General features: G+C 45.5%; 1 long non-coding RNA gene across 2 annotated transcripts in view; it reads left to right on the top strand.

Moving 5' to 3' along the window:
* Positions 1-20,515, top strand: part of LOC138527278 (uncharacterized) — a 106,556-nt gene that overhangs the window by 35,258 nt on the left and 50,783 nt on the right. For both annotated transcript variants that reach the window (XR_011283850.1, XR_011283849.1), the window contains exon 2: positions 12,941-13,092. This is a non-coding gene — a long non-coding RNA (uncharacterized lncRNA). The remainder of the gene's footprint in view (positions 1-12,940; positions 13,093-20,515) is intronic.

Raw genomic sequence — 20,515 nt, 5'->3', positions numbered from 1 at the left:
TTCAAAAGGTAAAAAAAAGGGGGTTTAAATGTCACTAGGGTCCTTTAAGGTGGACCGCGGTCAGAACCACTTCAATACCTTCTTTGGGACATCGAACCAGGATTCTGGGCACTTTGAGCACGTTCCAGGTGCGAGTCGGGGATGGGCGGTTATGGGCTCCAGCGATGCAGTGTGGGTCGCCAGTGGCGACGGCTTGCATTTTGAAAATGGTTGGGATTGTAGACTGTGTCGGGTCAATGGCACTGGACGACTGCTGAGAAGTCTGAACTTGTTATCATCGGCGATTGGGCTGCCGCCTGACTCACTCCACACGGCATTGTGGTACTGCGGAGACGAATAGGAGCTTGACGAGGCTGGTAAACAGGCTTGCGTTGTCCAGTTGGGAACGCTAGAAGACTCTACAAGTCTTGTACACAGAAATACTGCCATATAAGAACAAATACAGAAAAATACAAGAAACCCAACTGGAGTAAGAAAACAAATCAATGTTGTAGAAAGAGCACGCTGGCAGGTTTCAAAGTAATAGCCTGTAGCTTATAGCCACGTCTTTGTCAGGGCAATATTCTGTGAACAAGAAGCACAAAAATAATGTTTGTGTATAAATGAGAGGGATAATTGTAGAGACAAAAATTATTTAACGCCATGTGTGAAATCAATATTTTGGAATGGAATTGTGTACTATTCTGCAGAAGCTAGACTTCGAAGTATGTTGCAAGGCCCATACCTACCACTTGCTGGTGTGGCGATTGGGTAGAGGGATATTCCTCCATTGTAATAAGGGCTGTCTATCTCATGTGCAACAATCAACAAGTCACGTAATGCAGACTGGCACCACTGGCAGACTAGGATCTCAAGCCTTCTTGGTGCTAGCATCGAGCAAATATCCTTGAACAATAATTTAGGCAACATTGTTATCCAAATCGCTGTTGGCCTACCACCTGAGGCCTACCACTAAAGGGTACAACTTTAGATTAAAGTCTCAAATGCGTAACGGAAAACACAGTAGGGGGCAGCCTAGGAGCAAAACACAGCGGCCACTGTACAGTTCAGCGGTGGGCTGGGAACCAAAAGAGGCCCTGGAAATACATTTGAAAGTGGCCATATTACGCCTTTCAGCAAGTCAAACCTTTTCCTATGTGAAAATGTGGCAATAAAATAGGTTACCACACAAAAAAGGCCCAGGGTGCAGAGGCCTACCGGGAAATCTCCAGAGTTGCCTGTAGGCCAGCCCACCCCTGGCACAGGATATCTCAGATCCCAAAGGCCATCAGTTATGCAAATCATCTGTATTACCGCAAGTGGGCAATTGCATCGTTCCACAGATGGAAGTAGGGATTTGATCACTGAAACTGATGTTCCCAAAATCGCAGGGCCTCCTAAGCAGTTTTTCCCATTCAGAGGTTACAAAGTATTCAGAATGTTGGCCTCTGGAGGAGTGGTCCCCGTCCTCAGATTAAGTCAATGCTTGGCAGACTGATATAGAGTGATGTTTGAAATATAAAACTCTTTGCCTGGTTATCAGGGTTGGTTATTGGACCAAGACACTTGACTGGATCAAGACAAATATCACAAACACTCCAAGTGAGACTCTTAGATCACCTGCTAAATGCAATCTCTGGAAATCCAAAGCCGAAGAGTGTCCATGAAGGTCTGTGGGAGGAATACTGAAAGCCGTAGCAGGGTCGCGGACAGCTTTTGATGCCAGATGGGGTGAAGGTCCCCTCATTGGGCAGTGGCCAGTGGCCTTTCATTACTGTAGGGGTATACGGGGGTATGGGGATCTGAAAGAAGCCCCGGGATGGGACTGCCTTTCCACCCCCCCATGGCTCTGCTTTTGACCAGCACCAGGGACTCCATTCCCAAAAGAGGCCAGATCATTAAGGCGACACGTCGGCTGATCATAAGGAGGACCCCTTGAGCCCTTTCAGCTGCATTCTAGGTCTCAGCACCAGAGGCGTTGCTACGGGGGGCTGAGGGGGCTATATCCCCGGGTCTTTTGGTTGTAGCCCCGTATAGAAGTTCAGGGACTACAACCAAAAGGCTAGCTAGCCCTGAATCCCGCCAGTCCTGACATTAGCTTAGCCCCTGATCTTTTCCAGACCTAGCAACACCCCTGCTCAGCACTCATAAGTTAAGAGCTCAATCTAGAACAAGAATTACACTCAAGGACCTTTAAACAGCCTAAATGTACCCTCAGGTGGGAATTATAGTCTAGAGGCCATGAGCAAGCAGACATTGTGCAGGTCTACCGGTACCTGAGGGTTCTGGGAATTTCACATACAAATCTGCACAATGAGAAATTCTGTTTCTGGATCCACCTTTCCACAGGAGCCTCGGCTCTCTAATAAACGTACAAAGGCAACAGCTGTTTGAGGGGGTGTGAGTGAAGCTGTCTGAGGGGGGGTGTGAGTCAGACTCCCCCTCCCCCTTGGAAAATCTGCCGCGGCAATCAATTATACTAATCTTTATGTAAGGAAAATAGCATTTTACTCTTTTTTTTCTGTGTCTAAAAGCACTTTTACTGGAATACCTAGCCCGGCTAAGATTAGAGGGCGCAAAATAGAGAGTTATACAGTCACACGTGACAAGCTTGAAACATCTGCTTTGGTGTTTTGGAAAATGTCATCATACACGGCTCCGTAGAATATTGCTGGTTTGTAAGTCACACTACATTAGGTGCATCAGAGTGAAACCTGGCTCTGAGCTCGTTCAGGATAGCGAGGAAGAGGGTCAATGTACCGCTGTGCCCCTGTGGCAGGCTACACCACTATATGTGCATTTAAATGTGCAGGGCTCTATGCCACATCCCAATCAGGGTCATGCACATGGCTAGCTTTTCCTTTTTACCTGACCTACTTTACCGTCCCGAGGATGAGGGGAACTGGGAAGAGGCATTGCCGTGCAGTTGTCATGAAAGTAATGATAGACTAGCCTGGAATATGCAACTTTGGTCCAGGAAGGCCGCTAGACTGAGGTATTGAACAGCTTTTGGGGGATATGTGTTTTAGGGAAAGATTAGTTTTCAAAGTGGGTGTTTGTGGTCTGCATGGTGTTTCAAGATTCCCTTTGCTTGCATTCAAGGGAGCTGTATAAGTGAGTGTTAAGTCAGAATTCCTATTTTGGGGACTCAAGGTCCACATTCTGGGGCTCCTCGGCTTTTTTTGCATTTTCCCACAATCTTTTTTGGTTCCATGAACTCTTTTTGGTGGCCAGAGGGACTTCTCCTAAGTCCCCCTGTCATTACTCCCCTTTTTGCCTCATATAAGGTGTATGGTATTCAGTAGCCCCTTCTCGGGAGGATAGCTCAGCGCCAACATGCTCGCCTTGGAACCAAGACGAGATGAAGCAACGCAGGTTCGATCCCCGGGTCCGCGCTTAGAAACCTCTGGGTATTAAGCCCGTCATAAATAACCTATCATATCATATAATGGTACGACGTCCTTTCGTCGCGGGATGTTTTTTCACAGGTTTTTTAACGCTTTTTTTTTTTAACCCATCGAATTTTTTTGAAAATCAGGGTGTTGGGGGTGAAACCCCACCAAAAAAATTGCAATAAAAAACCCTGCGAAAAAACATCCAGTGATGAAATGACATAGAACCCATATAATAAGGTGCCGACTACCAGGAGTACCCCTCGGGCTCCTAATTTTTACCCTATGTGATTTTGTCACCCTTCACAGGTTTTAGGCAGTAGGTTTATGGCAGCTAGACTTTTATTTTGTCTTCACCAAGGGTGCAACCCATATTACTGCATTGGTAGCCCTGTGAACCTTTTTAGTAACCATTGGGGTACTAATCTTTTTTTTAAATCCTGCTCAAGGCCTGTTTGTGGTTCATGGCTTTCTTTTGTCTAGGTGTCCATGAGGTAGGCTTAAAATGGCTGTTCTGACCACTCATGCGCTTTGTGACAGCAGCCTCCATATTGGTCCTAATAGGTCAGTATGGGTCCCTGAACGATCCCTCTCAGTTCCTCTAGGGGTGGCTAAGGTTACGTGGCAGTTCCATTAACCAACCAGTATGGTTGGTCATTTGACCATAAGCCCCAGCCAATTCTAGTGATTGGTTGGGTGGCAACCCCTTTGTGCAAGGTTATTTAGGCTTTGTCCTGTCCTGTTGCACTCTCCTGTTTTCGTGTTACTGTAACTTGGAGGTGCCAGGTCTGCCAACCTGCTGATGTTTTCCCACTGATTCCTGCCATTTCTGCCATTTTTTTTTTAAAAGCCCTCACCTGGTAATTCTTGCTAAGTGCAATGGCTTGGGCATATCTAGGTTTGGGGTTTTTGCTATGAGAAGTCCAGTGTGGGCTTCTTGTAGACTCCTGGTGACTGCTTGCATCTTCTGGATCGAGCCCTCCAATCTTGAACGATTTTCTTGGCCGTTTTGCCGATGCATCCTACTGTTTACTGCCAGAATCTTCCACGTGGCTGTGGGTCACTGCTGGATTCTGGAGGTAACTTGAGACTTCAACACCCCACAGTTTTCCAGCTTACTATGTCTGAGGGTGCCATCATCCAATGTCTCCATCCAGGGAATGTTTGCTGCTGTGCTGCTACCTTCTTTTCTGCCTTGAGTTGGTGGGAGCCATCTTCTCAGGCTCTCTTTTCTTCCTGAAGTCTTCCTCGCCAGTTGTTACACTCCTAGCTTGAAGGTAGATGTCCCAGGAAGAGCCTTTGTTCCATTCCTTGGAAGCTGGGATCTCCCTTGGTCCTAGGTGCAAGTCCAGGAAAACCTGATCCTGAAAACCACACCTTTGGAAAAGAGCCTTTTACCTACTGGGCTGCTTCGGGTGCTGGGGCCGTTTTTGGTGAAGCCATTGATGTGAGTACCTACATGCGAGTCTTGGGGTGGGCAATTATTCGAGATACTCGTCACCAAGCTTCCACCTGGTCAGTGGCAGAGATTCCTGTGAGGAAACCCTTTACTGTAATTCGCAATAGACTTTTATGAGGGACCTCCTGTAGTGCTCATTCTCCCTCTGGGGCCTGAGGCCATCCTTCATCCTCTGGAACACTTCTTTGGGTTCTCCTGTGGTCTTTCCTGGTGTTTCCCTTTACAGAATCCCCACCACCGGGGTCAAACAGACTCACCTCCATTAAAGTGGAAACTTTTCCTATTCATTCGTTTGGAGCTGTGCACTTACTTGGAACTCTCCTGAAAATGACTCTGTGGTACTTGCCTGACCCATGATATTTGTCCTGGTTGGTTCCCACGAGTCCAGTGAGCTCTGGACCAGGTTTCACAATCTTTGCACTTACTTGTGATTTTATATTCATGTTTAAAGTCATAATCAGCATTTCTGTCAAGGTAAATGTACTTGCAACACTGTGACTATTTCTGGCAACAATGTGTACATTGGCCCCTGAAATGTTTAAGGAAGGTAACTGTTACAAAGATGTTCTATTAATTCTTAGAAGCCTTTGGCTCTGGTTTACAACTGTTAAATGCTCTCTGTGGCTCTTCTGTATTATTATATGTGACTGAATTAATACACATATAATCACCTGGGAGTCTAAATGACTGATGATTCATGTTATAGGTGTTAGGGAATTGTAACCTATTTTTCCTTATGGTAAAATTGTCTTTCCCTTTTGATCCCATACCCACCATATGTGTTATGTGCTGACCATTAAGTCTGGGGACTTCCACAATTACTGGGATTGGGGTGTGTCTTTAGGACACTGTACTTAATTGTACTTGCCTGCTTGTTAGATTATGTAGTTCCCTTGTTCTCCAAACCCCCCTGTTATTTCATGTTGGATGCTCACCTCTGGTGTAGGGTCAACATATAGACCTTGACTTTCGGAGAGCCCTTGTATAGGCACTGCTGTTTTTTGTAATATCCTGCTATCTTTTCAATACTTTGCATTAATTTCCAAAGTACTAATCTGAACTGATAGTTTAATGTGTGTTACTTTATTAAATTAGATATTCTTCAGTGCAAATGAGTAGTGTATTTTCTAAAGTAATGTGTGAGGACTGACTGTAACTCTCTATTGACCTACTACCCCTACCTGAGAGATAATCATTGCTGATCTAACCATATTACCTACACTAAGAGAAGTTTGCCTTTCTTTTCTAGTCAGATGTGTGGGCCTTCCCCCTACGGTTAGTGGTTGTAGCATCCTCAACAGTGGATGGTAAAACACCACCTTAACAGTGAGCAAGACACAACCTGCCAAGAGAGTGCCTTACATGATCAAAATTGCTTTTCATCAGTTAACTTGGCCCAAGCAGACCTTACCTCTGTTTCTGTTAGAATTCAGCCCAATATTCACTATTGCATTTCCAGAAAGTTAGTTTCATGTTACTCAGTGGGCCACCCGTGTTAATAGTAGCAGCTCCAGAGACTCTTCCGCAGCATGGTCGCCTTAGAGCCCCTTGTTCCTGGGGCTGTTTCTGTAGTGGGGTCTGGCATGGTCTAGGGCGTGTGTGAATGCTCTCTGTGTGGTGTGGTGCCAGGAGTGAATGGCGACTGGGGAGAGAGTAGTTGCAGGCAGAGAGATGATGCGGCTCTCATGTTGAGAGGGAAGCTCCTTAAATAAAGTACTTACCTGACTCATGAGGCTCCTGTCATTCTGTGCCTTTGTCCTCCTTCCTGCTGTGCCCAGGGAATGCAAAATGTTGACGATGAGTGGTGGTTCCAAACTCAGGAGGGTCCCTCGGAACAGGAGTCGGGGAAGAGGCCACCTCGCTGTGGGACAGTATTGCCTGGAGGGCTACAAGAGCTGTGGGTGCCTTGCATAAGGTGGCACTGCCGTCTAGTGTGAACAGGCAGCATTGCAAAGAGAGCTGCAGGAGCTGTGAGTGCCCTGTGTGAAGAGGCACTGCCACCTAGTTGTGAAGAAGCCTGTAATCGAAATAGTATTTGTATTTTGTTTATTTGTAGTGCGCATCTTGCCCCGGGGCATCTGGGCGCATGTTTTAAGAGGAAGTTACAAGTTACAGCGTTGCACCGTGCCAGATAGGCAACCGCCAACTGTTCTGGCAGTTATTGAATTTCTGTTATTGGGTCGACATGGTGTCAACCATACAAGCACCGCCTGTTCTACAACCCACTCCTGCTGAGCTAGCTGTTGTTTGGACCGAGTGGAAGAAGATATTTGACACCTACCTGATTGCTATAGGTGGGAAGACACTTGACCCCAAGAGAAAGCAGGCAATTTTGCTTCCCACTCTAGCAGTGGAGAGAAAACAGATTTTCAAGTCTCTTCCCTTACTGCCCATTGGCAATAGTGAAGGTGATGCTCAGGATGTTTATCAAGCCACTGAACGCACCCTTCACAATCCGTTTGGGCCTTGTATAAACATTGTCATGGAATGCCATCTTTTCTCCTGCCACTCCCAAGGGTCTGAAGAGAAGGTGGATGCTTATGTGGCGGCCTCAAATGGGTCTGGCTAAGCAGTGTGACGTTAAAACTGTCACTGATAGCTTGGTGAGGGATCAGATAGTTTGCTGCACAATGGCTGAGAGGCTGCAGGAAAGGTTGCTGATGGTTAAGGATCTTTCCCTGGAACAGGCCATCCAGATGTCCAAGTTGGCGGAACAGTTCTCTGAGTGTTCCTTGACTCTGAGCTCATCCAAGGGAGAGCTGAACGGTATGAGTAACAAAAATGGCGTCCAGAATACTCCCAAGAGAAAAGGGAAAGGATTCCCTCCCCCGGAGCGTCAGGCCTCGAGAGACAAGGGTGAACCTGACATGTTATGCATGTGGAGAAGGTGACCACATCTCGACAAGTTTACGCTGCCCTGCTAGGAATATGGTGTGCAAAAAGTATAATAAGCGTGGGCACATTGCAAACCTTTGCAGAGTTGAAATGGGAGATGAACTGGGATATTTGGAGGAAGACAGTCTCTTGCAGGAGGGCGTGGGGCACCTGTTGATTGCCATGATTGACAGTGAAGATGTAGATGCACCGTGGTGTGTTGTGAAAATAGATGGACTTGATTTGAAAATGATGGCTGATTCTGGGTCGAGATATACTCTAATAGGAGCAGATAATTTGCAACATCTAGGTTTTGCTCTAACAGACTGAAGAGCACCTGATATATGTCCAAATAGGTATGTAGGTACTCCTATTAAGACACTGGGATCCATATTAGTAGGCCATGAGTTTAAAGGCAGAGGCATCAAATGTGGTTTGTATGTGGCTGACAAAGGTGGGTCCCAGTTGAGTTGACAGCATCAGAAAGCCTTGCTGATTGTTTTGAATCCCAATGGTCTTGAACAAGTCATGCTAGTAGATGATTTATGTGCCAAATTCAAGAATGTGTTTTCTCATCAGATTGGTGGTTTGAAGAATTCTTGCCATACGATAGTCCTAAAAAAGGGAGCCAAACGCGTTGTGCACAAGGCCAGACTAGTACGCCTAAAATTGAGGGAAAAAAAACTCAGAGGTGAGCTTGACATACTTTGTGAAAGCATGCTTATCAAACCAATTGAAGCTTCTGTGTGGTTGTCTCCAGTGGTCACTGCAAAAGAAGTGACAAAACCATAAAAATGTGTGTTGACCTGAAAAATAATATTTGGGTTGACCACCATCGCTTACCCGAGGTCCATGAGAGGATCTTTCTTTTGCATAGTGCACTGTATTTCTCAATGATTGATTTGTCCAGTAGATACCCTCAAATTGAACTGCATCCTGTCTTGGTGCCTGTGTCCTCTTCCTGCTGTGCCCAGGGAATGCAACAGTTTCCTCCCAATTGTGCTCCCACTACTTTCCTTCTTCTGCCTGAGTTCCTGCACACTGCTTCTGATCTCTACCCAACAGTGTGCAGGTCGCAGACAGTGACGTTACTCACTGCTGGATTTGTTTGTTATTCTACAATTCCTGGATGAAGCAGTGAGAGTGCTTCACTCTAATGGCTACCCAATGCAGTGCAGCGCTTTCTAAGTCCTCAGCGGAGACACTGGTGCAAGTGTGGTGGCAGACCCTGGTTCCTCTGTGGTGTGGCAGAATTGCACACAACTCAGTTATTAGCCGCACCTGATCATTTTTGGCCAATCTCTTCTAAGCACCATATGAAAGCAATGTTTTAAATGATTAACTTTCAGTTTTTTAGACATATTCTTGCAGTCTTCAAGTTCTTTCCTTCAGTGTGTCATAGGACATCGACCTGGGGTCTCATTACAAGATTGGTGGGTTTTCCTGTGATAAAGCTACCATACTGTTACAGGGCTCAGACCTAAGATTGGATAAGCAGGAGCTACGAGCACATCTCCGGTATCCAGCTGTAACCGGTTGCCAGGAGCTACCATTGGGGAACGAGGATCTAGTACATAGTGTTACACAAATGTAACTGCCCCATAAAATGCAAACATATAATTGTATCCATTATGTATGGCACCTTATGCTTCAAATGTCATAAAGATGTGTCCTAATGTTTATTTATGGATAGTCCCAAATACACAGAGCTAAATTAACTTAGTTGTGTGTTCTGCATCAGTCGGCCTGATGAACCAAATGTAGCTCCTTTTAACTGTTGGTTTTAAGCTAACAAGGCTCTTCTAGGCTATAAGCAGCAGCTAAATAGCTCCAAGCTCCCATTAATTTTGAAGCCTGCAGTCTTATACTGTTACCGCCATACATTTTGGCTACAAATCCACCTAATTACGAGTGGTGCTAAGGCAGAGGTAGCTCCATTCATTGAATCCATAAGACCCCTTTGAGGATTTGGAGCATTTATTGTGGGCAATTCTGCCCCCGACAAATCCTCAGTTTTCTGGAGGTGATATGGATTAATAGCCTCCAGCGAAGTGCTGGAAGATTTTCCTCCAAATCACCCCCAAACTCCAAATATGGTGGTGTATTAAAAGGGGCAGGTATTCTGTTACTGACACCATTTTCCTGCATCACCGTACCCGGAATGAGAACCTTCATCTCACAATCCCCAATTAACGGAAGCAAGCTTTAAAACCTTAACCTTACAATAATGTTTATAAAAAAGAATCATAAGCAACCTTAAGCAGGACAAGTTCAAATTCATGTAATGAGTGTTCGGGATATACAGGGAAGAATATAGTCCAGCCAAGTTAGGAACAGTTATTTTTAGAAGTTACTTGTAAGGAAATTCTTTTTTTTTTAAGGTTAAGAACTCCTGGCACCAATTGAGCGTACAGATGCTGGACCTCAATGCTTGAATAATTTGTGAGCTAAAGATGTCTATCTCCTCGAAGTATGAATGGGAAAGTACATCAGACTGATAGAATCTGATTCAAAGCGGGACAATTGTTGAGAGGTCAAGGGCACACACAACATTTACCTCCATGATTGATTGCTTGACACTTAAGGGGTAATTTGTTCTTCCTCGTTTCCTCTTTTGTAGATCTCAAAAGCAATTGACGGGTATGGAGGTTATTTGACTTAGTCCTTTTACTCCCCCACCCTGGAGAGTGAAACGGGTTTGACAGTAGGTTTGAGCTGCGACGGCTTTGGCATTCAGGGGTGTCTAAAGGAGAGGCAGCTCCCATGTAATAAATCTGGACACTCCATGTCACCTCTGCATGCCACAAAAATACCCAGAGGATACAATGTTGATTCAGTGAGGCAGGCTGCGGGAAAAGTGGTGGGGATTGCGATTAGCCTCTTCTACAAATATGATGGCTTGAGATACAGAAATTGATGAGCGACCCTAAGGAAAAAACAACTTTTTTGTAGTTATTTGTATTTATATGATGAACAGAGATGTCAATTTAAATCAGAAATGATTTACAATACTCAATACGCACCTACAGAGGACAGAGGCATTCCCGTAAAAAGTGCCTGTGCAACAGCACAAAGATGAGAACAAGTGGTGAGCCAGTTTATGAGGGTGTCAAAAAAGTGGGACATATACCAGAGACAAAACAAAACAAACAGAAAAAATATCTACCTAGGCAACAATAAGTAACTTGTGCCCCAACCTTCCCTTCAGCTCATCCTTAATGCAGGGGAGGCAGCCACCCTTGCTTGTTGGACTATGACTCTCCTGTACGGTCCAGGGAATGAAGTGTCACCTGAATTCTGATTGAAACTTGTTGATCATGTTGTTTCCTTGTTAACTCACAGGGTTTGTCAAAGGACAGGATTAAATGTAAGTTTCAAGTGGATGGCCTGTTTTCTCTGGTTCAGGTCTAACTTAAATCTATAGTCTTGTCTAACCGGTGGAAATATATCTATTATGAATTACTCCAATCCACTATTTATACCAAACTATCATTTCACCATTTTACAATCTTTCATCACCACATGTCAAAACGGCTCCATGGAACAAATCATTACTTTATTACAGGTGCGTGAACCCCATCTCTGAAAAATCAAATCATCAATGTTCTTAAACTATTGTGTACGGAGTGCATACTCTATGAATAGCCAAATACATATTCAATGTATATGGATACAGTGGTGGCTGGGGATTATTTTGTTTAGAGGGGCATAAATAGTTCCAACGAAGGTGTGCAAGCACCTGAGAGTAGTGAAAAAGACCAAACCAATCAAGAGAGTCTTGATGGGTGAAGAGAGGGTCCTGGGAATGCCCCTGTAAGCATAACATCCCGAAGAATGAGAGATGCAAGATGCCAGTCCCTGTTTGGACAGCCCACAGGGGGGCCAGTGACAAATACATATGCGAACAGATATTCTCTCAGACAGCCACTCAAACCCTATTCTGCTAACGTCAGCATGGATACAGGTGCCCTAACACTGATTGTGGATCCAACCGCCTCGATGGACATGATTGATTAATAACAAATATCCTTTGGTGCTGATGTCATTAGAGATACCACGACATAGTAGAGTTAGCCATGAAGCACACTTGCATCCATGCACAAAGTTACATGGACACACACGTGCACACACAAAGAACATGCTTACACATTTCTGTAGATAAAGGACAGATACATATACATACTGTTGCAGCAGCTTATTGCAGTTAACTGTATGGAACTGCAGGATCGTATAAGGAACCTGGAAATACCACAATACTACTAACCTATAAGACGAATAGCACAATATAGACATTTAGAAAGTGTATAATAGAATTACATGAAGCCACAGGCTGCAGAACGAGAGACGAAGCAAAGCAGAATCAGGCTGCACGAAGCACCAAGCCACGGCTCACAGCCAAGGTCAGGGGTTGAGTAGCACATTCCTAAGCCTTAAAGACAAGGAGCCGCCTGCAAAAAGCAGAATAAATCCTCACTAATTGCAGAGCAGAAAGCTACATTTTGCGGTCTTCAGCCACGTGGTATGGCCGAGCCGAACTATGGTCACTCACCCTCTGTGGGAAGAGGAGCAGTTCCCAGTGACACAGACACAAAGTAACACATGTGTTATTCAACAACTTTGCAACTCTACAGGCACTCTCAAAGGCAAAGTGGTAATATTGACGGATACACTGGGAACACATACGCTGAGAACAGAGCTGGGTCTCAGGCCTGGGGAGATCATCTCCAGCCAATTAGGCAACATAAATCCAGGGGTGGATGGCTGAGGGCAAGGGCCAATGGCAATCCTGTGACCCTGCAACAATGTAATGGATCTTTTTTGGGGAAGGGTCAGGCAGGCCACCTGACATGCAAGGGCCATTAGAATAACTTGTAGAGGTGCAGGCCATAGGTGATACCACCAGAATCACCCAATCAGGCAGACTCTTAGGTTTTTTGGGATGTGCCCTGATTTGTGATGTCAGAATGGCACAAAAACTCCTGACACAGGCTCAGGAGCTGTGATTGCTGAAAAAGTCTTTCCTGTATGATCCCTTTCTGTTATGGGAAATAAAGGAGAGTTCTAACTTGCCCTTGGCTGAGTCCTCAGTCCTTTGTATGCCGGGGGTGGGTTCATTGTGCCCTGGGTGCTCTGAATGGTGATTGCGTGGTGTGAACCCCAGTCCTTTCTGGCATACCCACACACGGTGGCAGCAGAGATACGCCTGTTCATCATAGATCCACCTCTTCTGTTGCAGTGCCAGGAGGAGGTGCATCTCTTGCAGAGGCCACCAAGAGCCGTCTTGGTAATGTCCTGCCCACGGTCCATGAGGAGCCCAGCAGACCAGAAGGGTGGTGTGGCAGCTTTTGGCGGAGCCAGAGGCCGAGCAGCATCAGTGGATCACGGAGTGTAAGTATTTACACAGCCACACAGCAATTGAGGGGGGTGGTAAAGAAATGTCGAGGTTGATGAGTATTGTTGAGTATCAATGTCGTTTTTTTTTTGTTTCAGTGTAGTATTGTCAAGCATCGTGAAGTATAGAAGAGAAAGGAGCAGAGGTAGATGTCAGTTTTGTGGTTAGGGAACATTCGATCTTGAGGTAAAAGGTTTGGGCGAATAGCCTAGACTATTAATTTAAGGGTAGGGATGACAGAAGTTATGTAAATATTGGATTCCCTGTGGATTGGGCGTTTTAGCTCGGGTCATGGATGATGGCATCCCCGTATATAGGGCTTAGCAAATGGAGCTAGCGTAATTGCAGAAGGTGTTCTTCTGGGTAAGTCTTGCATAGGCGTTTTATCTACAAGACGATGCTGTAGGTAGAGATTGAGCATGTGAAATATGAGTATTTCCTGTTAGGAGTCAGGATGACGGCTGTGGGTACATGTCAGGGTTTTGAAAACATCTGTGTATTGAGAAAGTATTGTTGTGAGCTCCGTTATTCATTTCTACCATTCCCTTATTTAGTACAAAGGTGACGTCACCAGAGAGGTCTGTGTATAGGATTAGGAGAGCACGAGGAGGTGCAGAATTCGGTTTTGGTCATCGAAAGAATTTACAGAGGAAGCTGTTCTTTGACCGTGTGCGGAAGGTGCATGCTCAAGATTGGTGGGTGTGCCTGAGGAGGCAGAGAGTCACACAGGGGCGGTGCGTGGAGCACATCTGGAAAGTTGGTTTAGAGCCAGAGAGGCTTGAAATTTGACAGTGTGCATGACAAGGCATATTTTGTAAAATAACTGCAGAGTTGTCGAAACCTTGCCTCGAGGTCAAGTAGGTATTAAAAGCAATGTATTGTGGTAAAGGTGTGGGGGACATGCCCCTACAGCACCTATATAAGTCCCTTCTGTGATATAAGGACAAGATTTGTAAATATAGTGCGGAATGGACGAAAAGCATGGAAGGTAAATTGACTAAGCCATGGCCAAAGGGCAGGAGCTTCTCCAAATATGTGCGGCAACCATTAGACACACATTTGCAAGAGGTTTGTAGTGGAAGACATTGAGCAATCGTATGGCAATATTTGAGCTCTGGAAAATGTTTCAGGATGACGGGGGATGTGGCGAGGCATCAATGGATGCAGAGCCAACAGGAGACCCCGGGCGAGACGCCTTCGGCTTTCGCACCCATGCTTCCTCCTGACCATGAGAGCAAAGAGACTGCAGCAGGTACACATGGATTATACCTTATACTGGAGTTAAAAACAGTGGATGGGTACTCAAATCCAATATTCAAAACTCCACCATATACCAAGGAGGAGGGGCAGAAAGGGGCCACATAAACAGGAGGTGGAAAAGGGGTACACAACGAGACACAGGAAGGGCTAGAGAATATAGCATCGGACAAGTGGGTGGGAGGACAAATACTATTGAAACTAGATGGGAAGACAGCAGGAGAACCAGGAGGGTCGAGTATGGAAGTAGCAGGTTGTAGAGGGCAGGGAAGCATGACAGTGAGCAGAGAAAATGGAAGAGGTGGAGAGAAAAGAAAAAGAGGAACAAGAAGAACGCGATGAAGCACGAAGGGAGAAGCTAATAGCAGAAGAGAAGGTGCGGGAGCAGCGAGAGATGAGAAGGAGAAGAGACCTTGAAGACATATAGAGGAGAAGGGAGGAAGACGAGAAGGAAAGGCACGTTTTAGTAAAGAGGGAACCGAGGAAGTGGCAAATAGACCGGCTCACAAGAGAGTGCAAACGTAAGGAGGAAGAGGAGTATGGAGTGAGAGACAAAAGTCTAAGGTTGGGATCGACAACTTTTGACAACAGCGAAGGAAATGATAAGCAAGCAGAGCAAGATCACAGCAAGAAACGTGACAGGGCAGCTATGCTGCCAGACGAAACAAACACAGGGTCCTCCATGATGGGGGCTGCGGGATCTTGATTGACCTAGAAGGGGAATAAAAGGGAGAAAAGGTACTGAGGAGACTGAGCTTCCATGACGATTTCAGCAATTAATTGGAAGACACTGAGTCAGATGATGACTTGGTAGGGAGTGAGGACGAGGGAGTAGGGCAACTTGACTGTCGATCGGCAGGGAGAAGCACTGATTGGAGCTCCATGTGGGGAGCAGATAAAGACACAGAGGGAATGTGGGGTGACAAGGACGAGAGACTACGACAGTCCAGGACTATATTGCACAGCCTGGATGACTTAACCCCATATGTACAAAGACTTAGAGACGTTCCAGCATGAAGAAGGGGAGAAGCGGCAAGCACTCTCACATCGACCCAAGACACCGGGAGACTGGATAGGGGGCAGGAATGTCACAATTCTACTTTCTGGGAAAGAGTGGGGGCGACTTCAGTACATACCCTGGAAACATATTGACGATGAGAATTTGAGGAGTAGGTTACCTTCCTTGACCGTGGGTGTAAGGTAATTGATATATGAAATGGAAAGGATGACAGTAGGACAAAAATTAGCAGTAGGGAACGTAAAAGGTTTACTAGTGGCAGTCCTCATAGAGGCTGCTAATGACGTATGGAAAAGGGTGGGTTACCAAGGAGTAACAAAGAACACAGCACACAATGGTTTGCTGTTTACTAATTGCTGGGTGGCCATATGGCAAGGTCTACGGCCACAATACCCAGACACTTCAGATATCAGTGCAATCATGGCATGCAGAATGGGTGAAGATGAAGACCCCTTACAATATATTCAGGCTATTCAAGAGTTATGGCGCCTCGAAATGTGAGAACCGTGGGATAAAACAGTGGCATTATTCTACCATATACTATGCCAAGGGTTACCAGAACAGGTGCAAAGGCAAGTAAAGAAGTTGGTGGCGATGGAAGCAAAACCATGGTCAGAAATACAACTTACAATAGTACATTATTGCAGGCTAATGCAAGAGAACGCGTGAGGAAAGGAAACAGGAAGAGGCGAAGTTAGTGCAGAAGAAACTGTCCAAATAGGCCATGGAAGGGGAAGTATTAACAAGCAAGGAAGGACAAGGGTCACCACAGACACAGTACGCACCACCGCCCACGGGAGGAGGGTTCATGGGTCGGGGGGATGCACAGCATAGTTTTCGAGGAAGAGGGGGGCCACCAAGGGGACGTGGTTATGGGCATCGAATGCAACAGGGCCAAGAGGGATTTTTGGGGATGAGGGGTTCTCTGCAGGGTATCGGAGGCAAATAATAGAACCAGCCCAGTGCTGGGTGTGTGGACAGATAGGACACATCTCAAAGGTATGTAGAAGCAGGAAGGAATGCAACAGAATGGGGGAACATATCCAGGGGAACAGAATGAGTTTGATGCACAGAATCAGACACTACAACAAGGACAGACACTGAACGCATACCTGTAGTCACACCAGCCCACGACACAGACATCACAAATGCAGGCATCTGTGCAGCATTAGTCGCAAAAACACCACAGATACTGCAGATGCAGGGTAGCACACAGCAATCATACACTGCACACAGATACCGCAGATGCAAAACAGCATACAGTCAAAGGACAGGACAGTGGCATTCACGGACTCCATGACAATGACTCCCATCAGGAAACAAGGGGGGTTACAGTGGTGGGGGACAACCCATTCATAGGAATGTCATTATACCCTCAATAGGACAACCCATAGATGGACCTGATGTGTTCTATCCTATCGATTACATCCAACCCGGCAGAGGAACCACACATAGGGGTGACAATAAGTGACAGCACTTTTTCCTTAAATGTAGACACAGGGGTGACTAGATCCTGCATCTGGGAGGGGGAAGTATAGTATGTCAGGTGATGCCATGAATGCTCAAGGGTCCTCTGGGGTGACAGAATTGGTTCCTTTTACAGACGATATTGAATTTTCTATAGGGGAACACAACTTAGCTCTACCCCTACTGTATTCTCGACAGACACCAGTAAACATACTGGGGAAGGACATCATGAACAAACTTAACATGACCATTTCATTCACTGACAAGGGGACACCACGGATATACCTTCTAAACGTGAGGGAGATTATTCGAGGTTATTGTCGACGCACAGTACAGCGGGGGTGCCAGTAGATAAGGAGCTGTTTCAATATGGGACGAAATAATAATAGCATGGGTCCCAGGGATTCATGGAAAAATGTGGCATCTTCCAAATGAGTACCTGTTCAGGCCAGAATTATTAGACAAGAATGAAGGGATGATAGTGCCACTAGAATTAGAGGCAGTAATAGTGGGGGACAACTGGATAAGAATGCATGGGACAGATGACACAGGGTGACCGTGGTGAGCAGTGATCACCGTGGTAGACGGATACAGGTTGACTATGGTTACAGATGAAGAACTAGTCAAAGACAACAGATCAGACCACGAGATGGTGTTCAAAATGAGCATCACATATTGGGTGAAAATACATTACAAAGAGATCCCACAGACAATGGCGATGATGCTAAAAGCACCACCGACATTTCTCGAGGAAGATTTGGCAAAGGTCCCTATGATGTGGGGTTTCTTAAAGGGATAGGAACAGTAAGCATCAAATTGAAGCCAGGAGTCATTTTACCAAGAGCTAACCAATATCCCCTGTTGGGGGAGGCAGACAAGGGTATCTATGAGACCATTGCAGCACTAGTGAAGCAGGGCCTCCTAGTACCATCAGAATCACCATGCAACACTGCGGTGTACCCTGTCTAAAAGGTGATAGGGGGTTGTGGCATTTTATACAGGGCTTGCGCCCTCCGAACCATATTGTAGGAGCAGAATTTCCTTTAGTTCCAAATCCAGCAACACTTTTGTGTAGCATTTCCACGGAAGCTACCTACTTCACGGTCATAGATTTGAAGAATGTGTTCTTCTCTATACCATTACACCCAGACTCACAAGACTTAACTTCATTTCTATATAGAAATAAGAAGTGGAAACATACAAGACTTTCTCAAGGGTACTGTGAATCACCTTCCATATTGAATAGGCTACTCCAAATACACTTAGGCAACGTACAGATGTAGAGCATGGTTATACAATACGTAAATGACATATTGATTTGGAGCAAGACCGAGGAACAGAGTAGAAATGACTCAGTACACATGTTGACAGTACTAGCAGAAAAATGGTGGAAGGTAGACAAGGCCAAATTACAATATTGCCAAAAGGAGGTGTTGTATTTTGGACAGCTAATATCACAAGACGGTCAAAGGGTGACACCTGAAAGAGCAGAGGCAATACTCAGGACAGCCAAACCTACAACCATTAGACAAATGGAGCAGTTTCTAGGACTATGCAACTACTGCAGGGCATGGGTCTTCGACTAGTCGAGGAGCTGAATGACGCAATATGTACAGCTCCAGTGTTAGGGATCCCAGACTATCAAAGTGAATTTTTCTTATTCTCACACTCAGATTGAGTGGTTATGACTGCAGTACTGACAAAAAAGACAAGCATGGGGCACAAACCTTTAGCATATTACAGCGTAAATTAGACCCAGTAGTGAGAGGACACTATTAATGCGAACAGGCATTGGCTGCCGCCGCATTCGCAGTAGACAAATCAGCGAGTATTACCATGGAATGTAGCACCACTCTTTATGTAGAGCATGCTCTGTTTGCAATACTGGAAAGACAGAAAAGTATATTGACACACAGAGAGCTTCAGGGTACGAGGTGTTCCTGTCAAACACAGCTCTCAAGATAGTGTGATGCAGACTTGTCAACCCAGCGACTTTCATCGCTGACCCCTTAAGGGAGGGCGACTATGTGCACGACTGCACAGCAAACATAGAAGAATTCAGTGACACTAGAAAAGTACAGGAGAACGCACTTGAGGGGGGAGATGTGCTTTATATTGACGGGTATTCAACGGTTGATGCCTTGCTCTGCCCAGGGAGGTACAATTATATTTTTTTAAAACACAGATGAGCAAGGTCATGCAAGTCTAACTGCTGACAAAAGAACAACTGAGTCCTGGATTAGTCACACCTTGATTTGGTGACGCACCATGAGCCGCCCTGGAGAAGACACACCGACCGCCGACAGCCTTTGCACAGCGGTCCCGTTTTGAATTAGCTTTCACACAAGCGATGATTCCAATTGGTCTCTCCCAGAACTTCAGCTGTATTTATTACGCCGCCTGCCATTAGAACTCCATCCTGTCAACAGGCTCCCAATAGGAGAATGAACCCTCCTCAGTATACATAGACACTAAGATGCATTGAGCCACTGCGCTCCCCGGATCAGACGACATAGGATACTTCTTCCACATGAATATCCCGTCCTGATGAAGGCCAAAACCACCAAAGCTCACCAAGCTTATTTTTAAATATGGCCGAAACACTGTCGCGTTGACCTGTTGTTTGTTGTTGTTGTTCAATTCTAGATTGTTTCCACGCAATTATGCTGATTACCATGCTATTACTCCACTAAGTTCTCTATTTTCCTTCCCAAGGAACACATAGAGAATGTATAAGCAATAGAACTTTGTCCTTCAAATATTTGACATTTGATCCATGTAACTCAGGTACTACACCGTGTAAGTTTGTAATGTTGAATATCCTATGCTCTAGAAATACAAGTGTATCTTAACACTCACTGCAAACAAATTAAATCTGAACTGCAGTATACAGAAATTTCTTTACAATTTTTTGTATGATTCTGTGTCCACCAAATCAAGGTGTGACTAATCCAGGACTTTATATAGATGGGTCATCAATGACTGGGGAAAGCCATATTGGGACAGCAGTAGTGAAATTGAGAGGGGATGGGACGAGTGAGGTGGTGACAAGCACACATCTACTGCCACATTTTTCAGCACAAGCAGCAGAATTAGTAGAGTTAATAGTGGCATTGGAGCACAGCAGAGGAAAGGAAGTGACAGTGTATTCAGATTCAGACTACGTGACATCCACGGTGCATTCTGGGCTTTCACATTGGCTGAGGGGGACTTCAGACATGCTGATGGGTCAGCAGTATAGCACACACTCCTTTTGGGCAGACTGATAGTGGCAATAGACCTCCCACTGTGCATGGCAGTGGTGAAGTGCCAGGCACACACAGAGGGGAGGATCCTGTCTCTAGGAGCAACAAGGCAGCAGATGCAGAAGCAAAATGTGCTGCTTATTTTGGGGAAATTTTAGAAATGGATGCTTCATCCCGAGTGCCCAAATATGCGTGAACAATGATTCTAAAGGAAGGATATAATACATTACCAGTGACACAGATTATGGAGCTGCAGTGAGCTGTGCCCACAGTAGAAAAGGAGTTATGTATAAAGAGGGGATGTACAGTGTCTCCGACAGACACCTTATGGTGGTAAAATAACACAGGAAAAGTGGTAATGCCATTCGCATTATTACACACTGCACTGACACAATTACACCATCCTACCCATATAGGGAAGCAGGTACTTAC

Source organism: Ambystoma mexicanum, chromosome 14 (genome assembly GCF_040938575.1).
Source record: "Ambystoma mexicanum isolate Mex_15411 chromosome 14, UKY_AmexF1_1, whole genome shotgun sequence".
NCBI classification, from domain to species: domain Eukaryota; kingdom Metazoa; phylum Chordata; class Amphibia; order Caudata; family Ambystomatidae; genus Ambystoma; species Ambystoma mexicanum.
This window is presented reverse-complemented; position numbering and strand designations above follow the sequence as displayed.